Source organism: Castor canadensis, chromosome 3 (assembly GCF_047511655.1).
Source record: "Castor canadensis chromosome 3, mCasCan1.hap1v2, whole genome shotgun sequence".
Classification (NCBI taxonomy): Eukaryota; Metazoa; Chordata; class Mammalia; order Rodentia; family Castoridae; genus Castor; species Castor canadensis.
The window spans coordinates 53,663,353-53,684,149 of NC_133388.1; the positions used below are offsets into that span (position 1 = coordinate 53,663,353).

Consider the following 20,797-nt stretch of genomic DNA (forward strand, 5'->3'; position numbering starts at 1 on the left):
CCATGTGACCTACCTGTTCATTGGATTTTCAGGTTGTGTGATGCGCGTCCCCCTCCATACTGCCAAAAGAGAGCATTCCTTTTATAGTAATCATGCTGTGAGAGAGACTGAAGGTCTGGTTTTTAAAGGGTGTGGAGGAAGGAAATCAGAATTACACCTTACCCTATACTAACATGGTTAATCTTTCATAAAAAAATGGAACCATACCTTGAATATTAGAGTTTAAAAAACTTCCCAAGCCAAACAAACAAAAAACAGAAACCACTGTACCTAGGGCTGTGGGTGTGGCTCAAGCAAGCACAAGGCTGAGTTCAAGCTCCTGTACTACACAAATACACACACACACACACACACACACACACACACACACACACATACACCCTCAGTAAAACAAAACAAACACACAAACAAAAAGAACCACCCTTTCTCTTCTCAGCACTGTTTTGTTTTCATGTGGCCCTAATCACACCCAAAATTAGTCTTGAGTCTGATCCCTGGCCTTTTCTCCTGGAGAAACTGGATAGGCAGTCTACTTCAAGAATAGCCATCACTCATGGTAGGACCACTGCCCAACACCAATGGTACACTGTGACCCTATTATTCCTTTAATCTTACCTAACACAAGCCTATCTACTGCCAATAACTGCCTTGAAATCATGTCATCTGTTCAAGTGTTTTGTTTTGTTTGCTTGTTTTCTAAGTATTCTAAGAAAAGTGTCTAGAACAGGGAGGGGATGGAGCTCAGTGGCAGAGCAATTACCTAGTGTATTTGAGGGCCTGGGTTCAATTTTCTGAAAAAAAAAATGTCTACATCTTTATGGCTTGAAAGAATGAATTAAGAAAATGTGGTGTTAGTCCTAACAATGGACTTTCTAATAGGGAAAGCAGGATGAAGATTTTTCTACTGCAGATATATGATTTGAAAAATTACAAATTATCTAGTCATTCACTTTCAGCATAGGCTTCAATGATCAGGAAAGCAAATCCAGAAACTTCCTTTAAAGGGTCTTTCTTTCAAAAGCAACTTCCAATTTGCTTCCATTTTGAAATTATTTCCTCCAGGAATATAAGAAGACTTTCTAAGCTGTCATGTATAACAACTGGAAATGATAAGTTAGCACAAAGTTATCCATATTAGTGAATAAAACCATTGGAGCAAAGATTCTGATAATACAAAAGTACCTCACTTCAGCCTTAACTTGTCAATTGCACCATATACTCTAGATAACCTATGAATAAACACCCACTAACAAGGCAGCCCTTCCTGGAACCATACCTCAAAAATCAACATAAGCACCACATTCTACTCAAACTTGTCCAAAGCACCCCTGAACTTCTTTCTCTCCACATTTTTTAAGTATTTCTTCCAGATAACTAAGTTTTTAAAAATAGACTGATATGCAGGAACTTCCAATTCTTGCTCATCCTTGGTCTTACTGAATTGAGATTAAGATCAGAATCCACAAAGCAGATGTATGCCTACATGGGAAAACTTCCACAAAGCTGGGAAAGAATATTCAGAGAGCCACAGGCTAACAATTCCTGGAGCTCACAGGGTTTAGCCAGAGAAGAGAAGCCTTTTGTGTTTATGGCATCAGACAACTTACTCTAAAGGCTATCACCTTAGCAGTGCAGGTGAAACAGCTCTAGTGTAACGCTTGCTCTAGACTCACTCTAAATTTTGAAAGGCTCAAACTGTAACCTGCCTATATGCTAGAATAAAATCCAAACTCAAAATCCATCACCCAGAAATGGAAATATTATGAACTGCAAGTTGATAAATTCAACAATATAGATGAAATGCTCAAATCTTTTAAAAGAAACAAACTACCAAAGCTCATTCAAGAAGAAACAGATCAGCCAGGCACCTGTGGCTCATGCCTGTAATCCTATTTATATGCGAGACTGCGATCAGGAGGATTGTGGTCAAAACAGCTTGGGCAAAAATAGTTCATGAGACACCATCTCAAAAAAAAAAGCCAGGTATGCTGGTGTACACCTGTAATCCAAGTAATGGTGGGAAATCTAAAATAGGAAGAACAAGGATTGTGGCCCAGGCCAGCCTGGGCAAAAAGTAAGACCCTATCTCCAAAATAATCTGAGCAAAAAGGGCTGAAGATGTGGCTCAAGTGGCAGAGAGCCCACCTGCCAAGTGCAAAGTCCTGAGTTCAAACAAACTCTACACTACCAAAAACAGTAGATTACCCAAATACCTCTATATTGATTAAGTTTTTAGGAAAATATTCTGACAAAGAAAACTTTAGGCTCATATATCCTTCCTGATGAATCCTATCAATTTTTAAAGAACAAAAATGCCAAACCTATACAAATTTTTCAGAAACTAGTAAGAAGGGATTATTTCTCAATTCTTTCTATGAGCATTTCCCCAAATTGGATAACATTTTTAAAAATCTAACAATATATAAAGGATAAAAATGATAATCAAGTTAGACTTATCCCAAAAATGTAATGCTAGTTTGATATTCAAAAAACAGCTATTCACCATAATCATACATGACCAAAACACTATATCATTGTCTCAAAAGATACAGAAAAATATTTTGATGAAATTCCACAGAGTTGTGATAAAGCATACAAACTCTCAAAAAACCCATAATAACAAAAAGGAAATTCCTCAAACTGTAAAACACATCTATGAAAAGTCTAAAATCACCTAGTGGGGAAAGACTGAAAGCCTTTCTTTCCTAAGATCAGGAACAAGGCAAGGACATCTGCTCTCATTATCCAAACTCAACAGGTTACTGAGTTTCTAGCCAATGAAATAAGTTAAGAAAAGGCAGCCAGATGGAAAGGAAGAGGTAAGATTGTCTTTATTTGTAGACATGATTGTCAAAGGAGAAAATCTTAAGACATATATAAAGTTATTAAGTTAATTTGCAAAGTCCAAAACACAAGGTCAATATAACAAAAAAAGCCAGTCTTATTTCTAGGCACTACCAAACAATTAAAAATTAAAAGTTAAAATACCATTTATAATGGCATCAAAAATATGAAATATTTAAAGATACTTAACAAAATATATGTAAGCTCTAACCACTGAAGAACAAAAGTATTTCTTCAAAAAACCCCAACAAATCAACAGGCTCAGACAGGGTGATCATGAGTTCAAGGCCAGCAACGGCAAATACCAGGCCAGCCTGAGCTATACAGTAAGATCCTGTCTTTAAAAAAAAAAAAAAAAAAAAAAAGACACCTAACCAAACAGATATTATGTATATGAATCAAAACTCAATATTGCTAAGATATTGATATCCCGCAAAATTGATCTATAGATTCAATACAGTCTCAACCAAAATCATAGCAGGGTTAAAAATGAGTGTATGTAAAAACTGGAAAAATCCAAATAGCCTCATTAATAGTATTGTACCAATGTTAGTTTCCTGATGTTTAAAACATAGTATAGTTACGAGATTATCATTGTGAGAAAGTGTCAAAGGATACATGGGCAGGACTATTTTTGCAATTTCTTGTAAGTCTCAAATTAATTAAATATAAAGTTTTAAAATACAGCAGTGGGCATTTTTTAACCCTATAAAAATCAACAGCTAATTCCAAATTAGCTGCAATGATTTTGAAGAGGAACAATGAGGGGACTTACTCCCTGATTTGCAAACTTTCTACAAAGAGTGTCATAATAATACTGACCCATCAGACCAGAGCCCAGAACTAGCTAATGGAATAGAAGAAAGAGTCCAGAAGTAAAGCCACATGCAGGAAATCATTTGATCTTCTTTTTAATATAGACACCAAGATAACTCAACAGGAGAATGAAGTTTCAACAAATGGTACTGAAACAGATATCTACAAGGAAAAAGTTATCACAACCCATACACAAAAACTGCCTTTACATTAATTAGAAATCCAAATTTAAAAGCTAAACTGCCAGAACTTATAGAAAACTTCTAGGAGGTTTGTGACTTCAGATTTCTTAGGGCACCAAAAAAAAAAAAAAAAAAAAGTAATAATTAAGAAGTCTGCACTTTGAAAGTCACTTTATGAATAACAAATAAATCTTCACACTGGGAAAAATATTTTAAAAAGCGTATCTGATTAAAGATATATTCACTCCAGAAAACACAAATAGTTTTTACAACTCAATAGAAGACAACTCTTTAAAAATAGGATCAAAAAAAAAAAAAAATGAACAGTAACTTCACCAAAGAACATGTACAAATGGCAAATGAACACTTGACATGACGCTCAACATTATCAGTCATTAGGGAAATACAACAGAAACTAGTGAGAAGCCACTAGGTACTCAGTGGGATAATTAAAATGAAAAAGACTGTCAATACCAAGACTTGGTAAGAATTTGGAGCACTGAGAACTCTTGAACACTGCTGGAAGGAATGCTAAATGGTACAGTCACTTTGGAAAGCAATTTGATCGGTTTCTTACAAAGTCAAATATTCATGTACTATGCAAAGATATATACAACCATGAAATGAAGACTTCATTTATAATGACTCCCAACTGCAAACAACCCAAATATCCTTTAACAGCAGGTGAATTAATAAACAAATTGTGACAATGAATACTACCCAAGAATTCAAAGGAACTACTGATATATGCAACAAAATGGGTAAATCCCAAACACCATAAACAAAACAAACAAAAAGACCAATATCCCTCATGAACACAGGCACAAAAACCCTTAACAAAACTGGTCTATCCAAAACACATGGTAAGTGAAAGACGCCAGGTAACAAAACAAGAGAGGGGGTGAGGGGTTAGGGTGCCAGTGTGGGAAACGGACTAAAAGAGGGCTGTAGAAAACATTTTGACCTGACGAAAATGTTCTATATCTAGATTATGGCATTGGTCTCCACTTAAAATTTGTAAACTTTATTTTTATTGTACGCAGAATAAAAATAAAGTTGATTTAAAAAAAAAAAAAAAAAACTAGCCAGGCACGATGTCATGTACCCTTAATCTGAGTTACCCAGAAGGCGCAGGTAGGAGGATCATGGCTCCAGGCAAAAGCGTGACACCTTATCTGAAAAATAAACTAAAGCAAAAAGGGCTTGGGACATGACTCAAGAGGTAAAACACTTGGCTACCCAGTGAGAGGCCCTGAGTTCAAACCCCAAAACTGCCAAAAAAACCCCCCCAAAAACCCCAAACCAACACTTTAATGAATCTACATGCTCATGACAGTGCACATGAAGCAGGGTAGAAACAAAGTCACAGGCTAGACCCATGGCTTCAGAATAAATCTGACCTTAGAAATGAAATGTAGAAAGTGAGGGTGATTTTGGAAAATGAGACTACAATTTCCAAGGATACGACCTAAAAACAAAGGTTAACCTTTTAGGTTCACCAAAGTGATCACTTAGCAGGACTCCTAGAAAGATAAAAGAAAACTCTTTTAAAGTTTGAAATAGGTCGCATTTCACTTGTTATACTGTGTAACTGATGGTTTGTCCATCTGTCTTCCTGGTCAACTTGGCTCTAGTTTCTAGAGGATAGTCCATGCTTTCTTTGTCAATGAATTTCAGCAAAATACCTGGCATATAAATGAGTACTGAATGAGACAGCAAATTGTAAATGTTTTCATACTAAATTTGGTTTCATTTGCAAAGTCCATATGTGAGTAAATTTGCCATGGAAAGGACTATTTCCTGTGAAGATACTTCCTTACAGCACTAGCATTATTTCACTTGAGCTTCACACCTTTTCATTCCAATTTAAAGAGTATGGCTTTCTAAAGAGCAGATCAAGCAACTACACTTAATATTTAACCCTTAAGTGTGTAATTATGCAATCACTTCAAAACACTTTTATTTTAATTTCCCTTTCCTAACCAGTCCTATAAATTAGAGAATTTTTCAAAGTAACAACTGCTGTGAACAAAGAATTAGCAGCATAAAATTTTATACATTTCTTGCTTTTTTCTGCTGATAAAAATCCAATGATTTGTAGTGCTGTATCAAATCCACTGTCATGGAAAGGAGAAAATGAGATCTTCAGACTGACACAAACCTCTCTCTACAGTAAAATCAATGTGAACTAAAGGACATGAGATTCTAGCAGAAACTAAAATTGACTGTAAAAAGTATAAAAAGGCAAAGGAAAAAAGGAATGAAAATGTTGACCATACTTTGTAAACATTCTACAAGTGTTTTATCAACACGATGACTGGTGACAAGAAAGAAAGCACAAGCCTGGAAACAGAAGAGCACTGTGCACTGGTTTTGTCTTGAACTGTCTCAAGCAAAGGTGTCAAATCATTCAAGTCATTTAACCTCTTCATCTATTAAGAAAACCTACTACTTCAAGAATCAAGTAAGCAAAGCTCCTTTTAAAACTTTTTAAATGATTTTTTTAAAGGATCAAATAAGCAAAATTCCTTTTAAAACTACAAAATCTCATACAGATATAAATTATTGCAACACTAGAAAATCTACTGGAACAAAATGGATGCTTGTTTACTTTCCTCTAATTTTTAAGAAATAGTGATTCTGAATCTTTATTGGGTTTTAGACCTCTTTGGATAACCTGACAAAAGCTCTGTGTTCTTGCCCTCCAAACATGCATCCCTGCAGATTTTAGGATTTCAAAATCTCCCTCACATTACCTGCAGGTAGTTACAGAACCGAGCCTCAGCTTGCACCTGTACACTACAACAATTTCTACACTCTGCTTTCTTTGCTCACACCTATCAGTAGTGAATGAACATGGGGTAACTATGTGAACTTAAAGTATGCTTGTATCCCATTTACGAAGCACTGCAAATAGATTATTTCATCTTAGTAGTATGGCCTCACTCAAATATTGGATATGATTCAACATTTGAGTGGTGATTTATTATAACATCTTCTTTGTGGTACAGGGAATTGAACGAACTCAAGACCTCTCATTTGCTAGGAAGGCACTCTACCACTTGAGCCATGCCCCGCCCCTGCCCCCCAATCCTTTGCTTTTAATTTGTTTTTCAGATAGGGTCTCCTGCTTTGCCCAAGCTGGCCTTGAACCATGGTTTTCCTACCTCTGCCTGCTGAGTAGCTTGGATTAAAGATGTACCCCCAACATGCCTGGCTTGTAATATATAATACCCAATTTTAATGAAAGAACTCTTAATCATGCTTTATAGTTCTGTTCCTGACTATATGTCAGAAAACTTTGTTAATTAAAGTCAGACCCATTATGAAAACCAATTTTATATTTTAGTATTTCAAAGAATAGAAAGTACAACACTTGGGATGATTCTTACAACCAAAAAATTTTAAATATGTATATATTTTAAATAATTTTTTCCATTATTGATCTAGTCAATGACATCTTAACTTCTTTGAGGAAAATGTTCTATTTTATAATGACTTTCTATTAGTCTTCAAAGCTCAATTTTAATATTCTTTAGAAAATTTAAACAACAAAATGTATGTTTTTCAATTCTTACATTAAATCTAAATGTATCTTACCCTTAAAGAGTTGTATTTTGTTCCCTGCCCCCTTCTTTCTTTCTGGCAGTTCTGGGGATTGAACCTACACATAAGTTTTCACAAAAACATTGTTTAACTTTTTATGGTTGGCACTCCACCCTGACTTGCTCAAGGTGTTACAAACTACTTACAAAGTAACTATTATTATCTTTAGAGAAACATACAGACACAATTGAGTAAAGTTAACTCATGCACTATTATAAAGTATTACTTATGAACTAGGAAGAGGTAGAACCTCTAAATATGATGTTAGCTACTTTTCTACTAGCTCTTTGATCCAAATACAGGCGATATCGCATGCAGAGATTGTTTTTTCATGCAATAAGAGGGCACACATAGAAGGCCAGGTCCAGCAGAAACAGAAAAGAGGAAGGCTGAGGAAACAGAAGTCAAGGGAAGCCAAAATTCACAGATTTCCATGGAGGTCACGGCAACAGCAGACAAGGTGGCTGGCACAGCAGCACAATGATTTTATTTAGAAACAATCCCAACCTTTTTGTCTGTTGTCCCCCTAATCAGAAAGAAAGGTAGACCAATATAAAACTCCTGCGTAAGAAAATATAACATCCATTATCATCTAGTTCCTAGGCCACAGGGCCAGGCCCATGAAGTCTAAAGGTCAGAGACCAAGGTCAAATTAAGACTACCTCCTTAAGGACAATTGCATCACCACAAGCATGGTGCCTATCCAAGGAGGGAAAACTGAAGTTATGGTTGAATGAGACTTCCAATGGATTAAGCTTGTGCCCTGGTCAATCCCCAAAGGCAGAAGAAATTCGTGTACATTAGACCTTCCACAGGCTTGCAGAAAACTTGTAGCATAAGGAGACAAAGAAATCCTCCTTTTCTGGAGGCTAAGAATAAACCCCAAACTAAGGCATTTCAAAAGACCTTTGTATTGAGAAATCACAGATAATTTCCTTTTTTAATTGGACATTTTTTAATTTTAGCTCTCAAAAGAGTCAATTATATCGAGTACTTGATGCAATAAAAATTAGCTATTGTTGCATTCTATTGGTCATTTTAAAAACTCAATCTCTATTTAGGGTCTTTTGACTATTTAAGGAACAAAACTTGTATTTTTCACAATCTTTTGAAAATTTAAGCAACAATATGTGTATCACTGCCAACATTACAGTTGAAAACATATCACTGTTTTACTCATCTGCCAGACATAAAGAGAGGCACACAGGTTCTGAGAAAACACATTTCTTGTACTTGCTATTTACTTCTGTGGGTCAGTAGATCACACCTGACTTGTGGAAGGCTTAATCCCAACAACACTCCTCTCTCACCTTACACAGATCAGAAAGATTACAGCTGTAAGACTACTGGGCTTATGTCACCAGCCAGCAGTGTTCTCTAGATGGCCAGGAAGAATTCAAGAGAGGTTAAAAACACAGCCTCTGTCTGTCCCCAAGCCGCTTCTGCCCATCTGAGGCAATGACTAACTTAACATGGGCATGACCATCAGACCAGATGGCAGTGGTCACTGCAACACATCTGGCCAAGGCTCAAGCACATAGGCAAGACTTCACTTGACCACTAACTGCCCGCCGAGCCCTCAAACGAAATTCCACAGCCCTTCCCAAACTTCTGGGCAATTTAAAAATATTACTCCAAAATCTCCTCAACAGGAAACAGATTACATGTTAAAATGCATTAATTGAGATCTAGTCTATAAATGTACTGATTACCCATTTCCCGAAAACTTACTGTGAGGCCTAGTTCAAGAATGCGTAAGACATTAATTAAAGGATAGTTCATGTTATAAATTAGTGAGTTCCATTAGCTTTCTCTGCTAGGTTTTACTCTACAACTGAAATTCATGAATCTTTTTCTTTTTACTTTTCTAGATACTTGTAAAAGCAATTCATTTAGAAGGTTACAAAGCATCAGGCTCAATGTCCTTTTTCACAGATTTAAAATGAGTGTGGGCTCAGAAAATGAATACTGGAGGCTTAAAAGATTTTATTTTAAAAAGTTTTAATTAGAATTTACTTTAAATTCTAATGACACTTGACATTTCTTTAAAAAGATTCCAATTTTGATTTCATTAGGTATTTTTAATATCACATTTGAAAATCTTGGGTTTGAACCAAGCACCAGTGGCTCACACCTGTAATCCTAGCTACTCAGGAGGCAGAAATCAAGAGGATCCAGGTTCAAAGCCAACTTGGGCAAATAGTTCTCGAGACCTATCTTAAAAAAAAAAAAAAAATTACAGAAAAGGTCTGGTGGAATGGCTAAAGGTACAGGCCCTGAGTTCAAAAAAAAGAAAAAAATACTGCAAAAAAAAAAAAATGAAAAGAAAATTTTGGGTTTATTTGAACTAAAACTTCTTTTAAATAGGTTATTTTTTCTGACTCTTCTTATGTAAGTAACCTGAGTTCCTCAATAGGTTTGAGAAACATCACCACCACAGATGACACTTGTTTCAACTGTGTGAAAAATTAACTTTGCTACTATATTTACATGAGTTTGGTTAAGTATAGAATTCTCTTTTCTTTGGAAAAAATAAATAAAGCATTTCTGATTGCTGTGATAAAATATATGTAACCACAAAAAATTCCACTCTATATTTTGGCTTACATGCTCTCTGCTGCGTTGTCTTCATGACTCCTCACTACTTTACTCCAAGATCAGATGACAAACTGTTAACATTTTCAGCGCTTCATTTCTGATTCTTAGAGAAATAAGTACATTTATTTCTTATTTTTGAAAACCATGAGAAAAATCCTTATTGCACATACATTTGAAATAAATGGTTCCATAAAATAAAATTGTTTTACAAATTAGCTATGTCTGAATGTTCTAGCCCAATTTCCCTTTTGTCTTTCATTTACTGTTTAAAACAGAGCTCAACTCAAGTGCCAACAATACATTTGAAAGCTATAAATTACAATTTTTAAAATCATTAACGAATGATGATAGCCAACAGCAAAGTCTTTGTAAATTTTTTCTCCTTCCCTCCCTTTTTAAAAATCCTCATATTCTTCAAGAAAAAGTTTGTAAGCTATTATATTGTTATAGAAATTATCTCTTCACTTATTTTGTTTCAAAGGCTAAATTTCTATATTCTGTTTTTTTTTAAACTACTGTGGAATAGAAGAGAAAGTTAAGGAATTCAGAATTCAGTCTGTCATATTCCCCATTCTAGCCCCCACCCCAGACCAGAATGCCCTGTGGTAAGGCCTTGTAACACCCTGCTTCCTAGTAATGCCTATCAAAATTAAATCATTTAAGTGCTCAGTGGATCATGCCTATAATCCCAGCTACTCAGGAAGCAGAGACTGGAAGGATCATGATTTGAGGAAGCCTGGGTAAATTAGTGAGACACCATCTCAACCAATAAGCCAGGCATGGTGGTGGATGCCTGTCATCACAACTACATGGGAGGTCATAGATATGAAGATTACAGTCTGAGGCCATTGCAGGGCAAAAAACCACAAGACCCTACCTGAAAAGTAACTAAAGCCAAGATGGTGGGGGTATGCCTCAAGTGGCAGAGCACCTGCCTAGCAAGTGGGAGGCCCTGAATTCAAACACCAGTACCACCAAAAAAGTAAAAATAAATAATATAAAATCTACCTTTCCAGACAATAGTGTAGAGATTATTTGCAAAGTGAATGAAAAAAATAAAATAACTAAAACAGTATTAGTCACTAGAAAGAAGCATATCTAAAATAACAAAATGATAAGCAGTAATGAGCTACTTATCTGGAAACTTCACCCATTTATGTAACAGAATATTGGCAATAAACAAAGTGTCTGGTGAATCAATATGCAAATAGATTATGTAACTGCTTCTACAAATGAATGGGCACAATATAGGAAGAAAGGAAGTAGATTTTACAGAAGATTTTAGTATTTTCTAGTTATTCTATGGCATCATTATAATCATAGCTTCCCATCTACTGGAAGCTAAATCCAAACAACAGTCATACAATAAATCTAAAATAAACTTGCTAGGTACTAGTAAATTACATGGCCCTTGCTTTCAAGAAACATCTTACATAGTTAGGGAGCTAGATATATATACCTAGATGACTATACCATGTGGCGTGTGCTAGGGTTCGACGATGTGAAACAGCCATATGGAGCCCAGGTTCTGCAAGGAGAAATCTGATGAGGAAACATGAGTATACTAAGTGTGCAAGTGTTAGAAGAACGATGGAGAGGACAACTGGGATAGACTTAAGGAACTGTGAGATGACACTGGGAAAGTAAGTATCTACAACAGAAGCACAGCAAACTCATAGCCTGTAGGAACAGGCAACAATGGAGGATGAAAAACATCCAACAGCCACTTGGTACTGCTGTTGGGGGCAAGAGGCTCTCTGCTGGGAACTCTGAGGACTGCAGAGCACACGCCCACACAAAGGGAGAAGCTGCTACACTGTGCCAACAGAACACTCCAGGCCTTCCAACTTTTCAAGAGAATGTACAAAGTTCAATATAAAACATGTCAAATTTCTCAATTTTTAAATGCTGGCAAATAAATGTTTGGGTTTTTTTTTTTTTTAATTGCTGTGTTAAAAGTTAAAACATGTTTGCAGCCAATCTTGCTGGTGGGCCTCAGGCTTGGAACTCTGGATTGGCAAGATAAAATTCATGCAAAGAAATCTGGACTTCATCCTGTAGTTACCGACTTAAGAGACTTAACATTATTTCAAAATCTGCTTCGTTTTTTTAAACTTCTTCTGGTAGACACCGGTATCTAACATGTAAAAACAGTCAGCACATTGGCCTTTTGTATTTCTGTTTTAAGCCGATTATATTCATTTAACTAACTGTGGAATGACTTATAAGTTTCAGCTGAAAAGACATTCAAAATGATACTTATAAAACAATGTTGACAGAGCAGTACCTAAGAGAATGCTGACATTATGTGTCTATGCTCCAACCCACCAGAAGCATATATATAATCAGTGGAGCGCCACTTGTCAAAAAACATATGCCATAATCTACTGCAAATGAGAAGTCCTAGTCCTTTCCGGCATTTCCCCATAATTAGCAACTTTCTACAGACTAATACTATACTTTCTTTTATTACCAAACAAGAATCAAATGCAAGTAACAAAGTTTAATCTACCAATCACTCTAAGCTTTTAACTCTCCAAAAACAATACTTGTGCATTAAAGGCCTAGGTGTTAGTGTTTTAATAAGCTTAGTGAAAGAAAAGATAATTAGTATCAAAGACTTGTTGATTTGTTTTGATGATAGTATTACAGAAAGTTAGCATTATAATTCAAAGGTAATTCTTGGAAGAGAAAACTCTTGGTTCATAATTATGATATAAAATACAGGACTTTCTTACTTTGTTCCAGCTTTTGGCTGGAGCCATCTACTTTGTGAATGACAACTTCCAGGCTGGTAGCACTGACACATCACACCATTGTTGAAATAGAAGCCACCATAAAGCCACATGTCTCACTTTCCATATAAAAGAACTGGTTTACATTAAAGAACACATCTTTAATAGAAACAAAGTAACAACAACAACAACAACAAAACAGTCTTAACAGAAAGTGTGAGTGCATTCCTGATAGTTCTTACCCAAAGACATTCAATACAGAATTTTAAAACTGTATTAGAACAGTCTTTGCTTCAAAATAAAGAGACTACAATATGTATATCGGAGTCTTACCAATAACAACCAGGGGGTGCTCAAAGGCTCCCTACCCTCATCAGAGTCAGTTGAAGACCCTCATGGATAATTCCCATTTCTGAAGTCCCATTCCACAACCTACCAGACACACTAAAATGCATAACATCCAATATTAAATGTAAGAATTGCAAATAAGTTTTCTTTCAAAAGCTTTTCATCCTCTTATGAGCCTCTCCAATCAGGTCTTTGTCTTTACCCCTCCACCAACAGCTCTTGCCATGGTCTGGAATGGCAAAGAGTTCAAAGGTGACTCTCAGTCCTCACACCACTTGACCTTAGCAACATGTAACACTACTGATTCACTCTTCCTCCGGAGGCATTCCGTACTTGACTTCAGGGTCATTCTTCTCATTTCCCTCCCCACCTATTCCTTCTAAACTCAAACTCTAGATGAAAGATCCCAGAGTTAAACTACTACGTCAGCACAGTTAGAAAAACAACTCATGATGTATTTGTCTCATTGTGTGCATCAACAGCATTAATATAGTCTAGTAACAACACTTACTTGGGTCCATTCTGTTGGAAATACATGCATAATTCCTTTGACTTAAAATGCTTTCTGTGTATTGTTTGTGGGATTTCTTCTCCTCCCCACAAACTATAAGTACTGTTATGTCCCCAAGGCTTGGCTCATGAGCCTTTCTCTGTCTATACACATTCCTCAAGTTATATCACTCAAGTTCTGTGAGTGACTTCCAAATTTATTTCTCCAGACTGGACCTCTTCCCTAAACTTTAAATTCAATAGCCAACAACCATTCAACTTCTGCACTTGAAAGTCAAGCAACATTTTCAAAACAGCTGCTGGTAATTCTCATCTCTGTTACTGGCAACTCTTTAATTAAACAAGATGCTCTGGTGTTATCCTTGTCCTCCCATCTCTCTTTCTCATACTCCTCAGTTGGTTGGAAAATCCTATTCGCTCTACTTACAACTTCTTGGCCATTTTTCACCATCTCCTCCTCTGCTATTTATGCTATTGGCATCTCTCAAGTGGATTAATGACAACAACTGCTATTGGTATCCCTGTTTCCACCTTGACCAACCCTCCATTTCTCTGTTCTCAACCCAGCAGTCAATAATTCTATCAAAACATAGGTCAAATTGCCTTACTCAGCTCAAAATTCTCCAATGACTCCCATTTCACTCACGAGTAAAAGCCATCGACCTTAGAATGGACCAGGCAGGCCCTACCTGATGAGGTGTCTGCAGGTCTCTGATTTCATCTCCTACTGCATGTCTCCTCCCTCTCTGTGCTCTGTGGTCTTCTCATACCGGGCACATTTCACCTGAGGCCTCCACTGGTCCCTCTGTTGTGACACCCTTTGCCCAGGAAGCTCTGCATGGCGCACGTTCTCCTTCAAGTTGTCTTCTCAGTGAGGCCCACCTTGACCACATGACAGCCAATCCCTGACTTAAAATGGTTCTACTTCAGATTTTGTAACTTTACTATGGTGTGAAACTGATAGCATTCAGTAGAAACTATGCTCTGAATTTTGATATCTTCTAGGGCTCCTATGTCACACTCTCTGATGATGCTGAGTGGCTGCAGTGCGTCGCAGCTCCAGTCAGACAATGGATCATAAGGAGAAACAACTGGAACTCTGCTGCGTGCTGCACTGATTGCTAAGCTAGGGTACTCTGTATGTTAGGTGTATTAAGTGCAATTTCAACTCACAATATTTCCATCTTGTGATGGGTTTATAGGACATAACCCCAGCCTAAGTGGAGGAGCATCTGTACTCCAAACTGCAATGTCCCTGCCTCCCCCACCAGAACTCCCACTGTCCCTTGGCCTATTCTTTTTTACCCATCATATTTATTACCTTCTAAAACACAATAAAATTTACTTTGTTATGTTTATTGTTTATCTCCTATTAGAATATAAGATCCATAAAGACAGGGCTTTCCTCCTTTACTTTTGTTCACTTACATATCTCTTGGGCCAAGAACACAACCCGCACATACTTGGTATAAATTATGTTGAATCAATGAACCAATGAATTTAAACATTTAATAATTTCAATTTCACAGTCCTTTCAGTATTTGAGACCTGTTCCAGATCCTGCATGCTTCTGCTCCTAGGAAAATCTATGAAGACAAACCTCAGCCTGATTTCACTGCCCAACACAAACTCAGCAATCCTAGGGAAGCTGGGAACATCCTGTACTTGGCCACCATTGATTCTGTTACTTAAAACCAGGAACCAGGACTCAATTTAACATTTACCCAGAAATATCTAATACCTTTCCATACATAGGTATTATGTCCCCCAATCAGACATGAAATACTTTGGCAGGGAATTGCACCAAGTACTCCACATATCCTGAATACTTCATAAAGACAAAATACCTATTTTAAGTGGAATTTGTGCATATTTTTAAAGTGTTAAGTTTATCAGTTTGATAGTTGACACACACAAAGCATAATGGGGAACAGGTTATTTGGGGTAGCTCCCCCTTTAATGAACAGAGCAGAATGATACAGCATACTTCAGATAAGAGGATCCTGAGCTATGCTGGCTTAGCTTGTAATTATGCTGTTTAGATGTAAATGTTTCTTCCTAATGTGCTTGCTTAAGTTAAGCTCCTTTTTCTGAAATGATCCCTTTGAAGCTTTCAGACTATTAATTTCCTTTGAGTGAATAATTCAAAATCTTAAACTTTGGGCCTCATAACAGAAAAATTGTAAAGGGGTTTGACCATATTTTATAAACTGTGCCAAGGGGGATGGGGACTGATAAGAATAAATAATTGCCGTATTACCAATAATAGTGGCCTTCTCTACAAGGACTCACATGAAACTCTGCAGGCTACATGAGCAGAAGACACACACCACTAGTTCTCTTTAAGTAAGTGCTCTGCCCAACATTAATCACCATAAAGAGAATTTTTTTAACCTGCAGATTTGCTTTTTGGCATCTGGAAAAATCAATTATCTAGCAGGCAGAAGCTGGGAGTCAAAGATGGCTGGAAATTAGAGGAGAATAAAGAAAAATAACTCGATCAGTTAGTGATCAGTGGGACAGCCCAGCTGTTCCTCGTGCAGAAACACAGATTGCCCAGTACTTGTATCTGAGAAATACTAGGCTTTGCTGCCTGCTTAGTGCCATCAAGAAACAAAATAAAATAAAATCCCAAGAAGTACATGTACACAAAGGCTCAGAAATCTCTAAGAAAACTACAAATCTATATATAATTAATTTCCATCCTAAGCAATAATAGCTAACAGTTACTAGACTGCTCTATGCCAGTTGTTACATATGTACCATTTCATGTAATAATAAAAACAACCCTTTGGGGTAGTTACTATTACTATGCATCATTTTACAGATAAAGAAAAAGAGGTTCAGAGAGTGAAGGAATTTCTCCATGGTTAAATACTGGAGAACAGCAGAGTCTGGATTCAAAGGACTGATCTCAAATATCTCATTCTTATCATTTTACTTTTCTGCAACTCTTTATGCCATCTACAAAATGTAATAATTCTTTCTGTAGTCATTTCACTGAGCAACCTATCAGAATGTTAGACCTATAGTCAGCATATTTCATAACTTTTTTCTAACACTACACATAACTACATTTTTGCTGTTACAAGCAGTACTTTACTCAAGTGACATCTATTTACAACTTTTTAAAATAAAATTTCTGCAATCTTATCTGTTTTTTTAACATTTTTAATGAGCCTAAGTTGAATGGTTGAGCCTTTCCTTGAGCCATGAAAATGTCACTTATTCTGTAGGGAAACATGAAAGAAAAATGTCTGTATGAATAGTTATCCTTTGCGAGCACTTCCTTTTTATCTATTAGATCTCTCAGTGAAATCATAGTCCTATGTTTTTCAGTAAGTGCTTTCTGGGGACTGCCACAAACTTCAGCAACAGAATTTTTGGTAAGGACTAATGTTTCTGGGGATATTTAAGAAAAGAAAAGATAATGGGGGTAGAAGATGCAGAGGAGAGGGGAACTGTTCAGAGGGGAAAGCATAAATGCAGGAGTCAAAAAAATTAATCTTTTGTAGTATTTTCTTAAGAACAAACAAATGTGAAAATTTTTAGTCTTTTGAAATTAGGGTTCATCTTAGATTATTTATGGATCACTGAAATGCCACACCAATTGAGCCCTCAAGGTATCATTCAATTGGCACTTACAACCCGAAGTCTCACTGGGGAGCCCGAGAACTGAGGGCGAAAGGGTGGAAAGGGAAAAGAGAAATACCAACAGTCCTGGATAGAAGGAAAAGTAGAGAAGATAGAGAAAATGAAATTCTGCCTAGCTGGGCTACAGATAGGTCTGAGTCTAGGCAGAGCCACAGGACACCCTGGTGTGGATCAGAAAAGGAATCCGTCCTCCAGACCGGTGAGCCTCCCAGGGGACTCACCACTCAGACTACAATGTGGGGGGCCGAGTCTCACTCAGCCTTTATGCTCTCTACCTTATAGGGCAACACTACACAGTTCTAGGCAGTAACCCTGAACTCAGTGTCTCTCTCCAACAAGCAGGTGAACTAGACTGGATCAGAAGGATTTAGCTGTGAGATTCGGGATGAGTCACTCAAAGTCTCAGGGCCTCCACCTGTAAAACATGATGGGTTAGCCAAGATGTACCAAGGCCTCCTCCTAGTCTCAGCACTTAGCTGAAGTCTGGCAATGTCTAGGTGGTATATGTCAAACTCTCTAAAACACTAGAATTCTGACGGGCCTAGTTGAACCATTAGTGTTTTCATGATAATACTTTCAAAACAAAAAACAAAACACTCATCTCACCTCTGAAGTTCTTTCTGTTTCTTTTAATGTTAAGACAGTACTCATGTTTCAGCCCTGACCTACTCAAAATTTTGGGGAGGAGGGGGCATCAAGAAGTTGCATGCCACATATTAGCCCCATAATATCCAAATGTCAATTAATGGGATGGATAAGGAAACTGGGTATATTTATTCACAGAAACAAAGGTAAAAAAGAACTATGGCTACCTGCACCAATTTGGACATATGACATGGCATTACATTGAGTTAAAGAAGATATCCACCAAGGGAAAAAAAAGAAAACAGTAGCAGTAACTTACATCCATGAACAGATTAAAATTAACCTATGACATCAGAAGTGAGCATAGTGATTCCCTAGGGGCAGAATTATGACAGTAAGAGAGGTTTCTGGGGATCAGTATTATTCTTTTTCTTAGTCTGGATGCTGGTTACCTGGATGTGATCACTTTGTGATGTATGCTTCTAATCTGTGCATTTTTTGGTTGAATAATCCAATAACAAATTTAAAAAAAAAAAGCAGGCCTGGAGGAGTGGCTCAAGAAGTGGAATGCCTGCTTGCAAGGGCAAAGCTCTGAGTTCAAACCCCAGTCCCACCAAAAACTAAAACAACAAAACAAACAAATAAATTCAAAAAAACAAAACCAAAAAGGGAGGAGCTTTCTACTGAAACCATACAGCACAAATGTTGCTACCTGTGTTAAGAAAATGAATTACATTTCAAGTAATGTGACCAGGCAGAGAGCTAGCTAAAAGCTCAGTGGGAACTTCAATACGGTTCCTAAAATATTCTCCCTGAAGCTGCTTTATTATTTTATTTTATTTTTATTAGCATATTATTATTGGACTGGGGTTACATTGTGATATTTTAAAAAGTGCTTACAATATACCTCAGACTCACCCCCTCCATCATTCTCCTTTACCCCCTTCCCCCTTCTTAGAATAGTTTCAGCAGGTCTCGTTTCCGTTTTCATACGTGAGTACGTAACATTTCCACCATATTCACCTCCCACACTATTTCTTATGACCTCCCCCATCCCACAGGCACATACCTCCAGACAGGACCTGCTTTACCTTCCTGTCCTTCATTTTTGAAAAAACACATTTTTAAGATAGTTGCTTTATTTTTATAATGACTTTCTCTTTCTCATGAAACTTTGGCTTTAAATTAACATAAAATATCTCCTTACACAAAATATAAAAATGTTGGAAAACATCTGAAAATACCCAAGGACAACGCATTGGGAATACATGTGTCTAAATAGACACATTAGGCCAGAATCATCCTAATCATCAGCACATTAATTCAACGGCCTGGGTCATGACCACATCTCTCCCTTATTTCTTACTGTGTACATTGAACTCAGCTACTTAAGGCTTTGCAGGGAGGAAAGATGTTCAAGAAAATGCTGAGCTACAGACAACTCCAGGAAAGTTCCAGGAAAACACTGCTTTCTCCTTGGGACAATATTTGGTCCATCTTCAAATTTGTTCCAGCACATTTTTCTCTTCCTGAAATAATCCAACCAGCTGTCAGATCAATGATTTCTGTCCCCTTCTCAGTGTTCTGTAATCTCTCTTTGATCAATATAGTGTACTGCATGATTGCTCCGTTTGAAGCATATAAAAAGTGATAGTACACAAACTTGCATCAGAAATAATTATACCGATAAATCATGCAAAATAATTAGGAACACAAATCATTCACTTTTACCCAAAACTTTACAGTGACTTCAATCATTACTGTTGTAGAACCTTCTTGGTCCCTTGGTAAAGTGGGCAGGAATTAGTAGTTCCCCAGTGCTGTGGGACTAACTGAATATTTGTAGAATCATTAGCACCTACATAAAATATGTTTACAGTCTTTGAATGGAAAGTGGCTTGGGGGGGGCTTGCAGTAATAAGTATCCAGTCCCTACACATTATTAAACACCAAACTAATGATTCAACACTAAGGCTGGCTAGGTTTCCAGGATAAATATCAGTTAGCAGCCCTACTCCATACTTCATCCAGACGTTATGGATGCCTCAATTGTAATAATTTAATTTTTTTTTCAGCTCAAAAAGATCTTATTCTTTAATTTCCATTTTCACATTGGAAGCTCTCCCCACTTCAGCCTTGTTTTTAACTACGTATCCTCTAAATTTAATTTTTCCTTGCAATCTAATGCCCAGTATTCCACATCCTCCTTCCTCCCAAATTATCCCTTTAACTTGCTTCTACTTATTTTCACAGGCCCCCAAAGCCTCTTCTCCAGGATAATGTGCAATTCCAAAAGCCCTTTCAGCTGCCCCTACATCAAAGATTCACCACAGAGGCCAGCAATACCATTTTTCCTGCTTGGGTTTAGGGAATATACATTTAAACTAAAATGTCACTACTCAAAAATTTCTTCACTTAGCTCTTTGCTAGTCCACCCTTTGTTTTGTACATAATCACAAGTAGCAAACTCCCAAGATGTATAATTGCAAAATTACACAAAGATTTCCTAAAAATACATAATATATAAAAATATCTACTTGTATATTAGCATCCTTTATAACTCTGGTATTAGGAATACAAGTTAAAAGTATACCTGAACTTTTCTTCTAAGTTGTGTTTATTGTTTGTTGGGTGAGAGGAGATAGATAAGGACGGCTGAGGGTAATCATGCAAGAACCACTTGCTACACCTGAAACCACAAACTATGTTATAAGCAGGATTCTACTGAAGACTGTAAACATACCTATAACTTTTGTTTCTGTAAAAGAAGTTGGAATTGCATAAATGAAAGCCAGAGACTCTATGTTTTGCCCACAAAGATACGCAAAATTACCTCTTACTTTCCTACTTAAGAAAGAGGCTTCATGTACCAAACTGGAATTATGAGGTTTGTACTAATGAGTAATAATAATAATGAAA

General features: G+C 36.8%; 1 protein-coding gene across 6 annotated transcripts in view; it reads right to left on the minus strand.

Moving 5' to 3' along the window:
• The window catches only part of Frmd6 (FERM domain containing 6), a 224,189-nt gene that overhangs the window by 51,101 nt on the left and 152,291 nt on the right, over positions 1–20,797 (minus strand). Inside the window, exon 1 of one of the 6 annotated variants that reach the window (XM_074067988.1) lies at positions 14–7,253. The exons of the other annotated variants lie outside the window; for them this stretch is intronic. The gene's annotated coding sequence lies outside the window, so the exon portion shown is untranslated. Of the gene's footprint in view, positions 1–13; positions 7,254–20,797 lie in introns of those variants that run through there. 6 annotated transcript variants of the gene reach the window in all.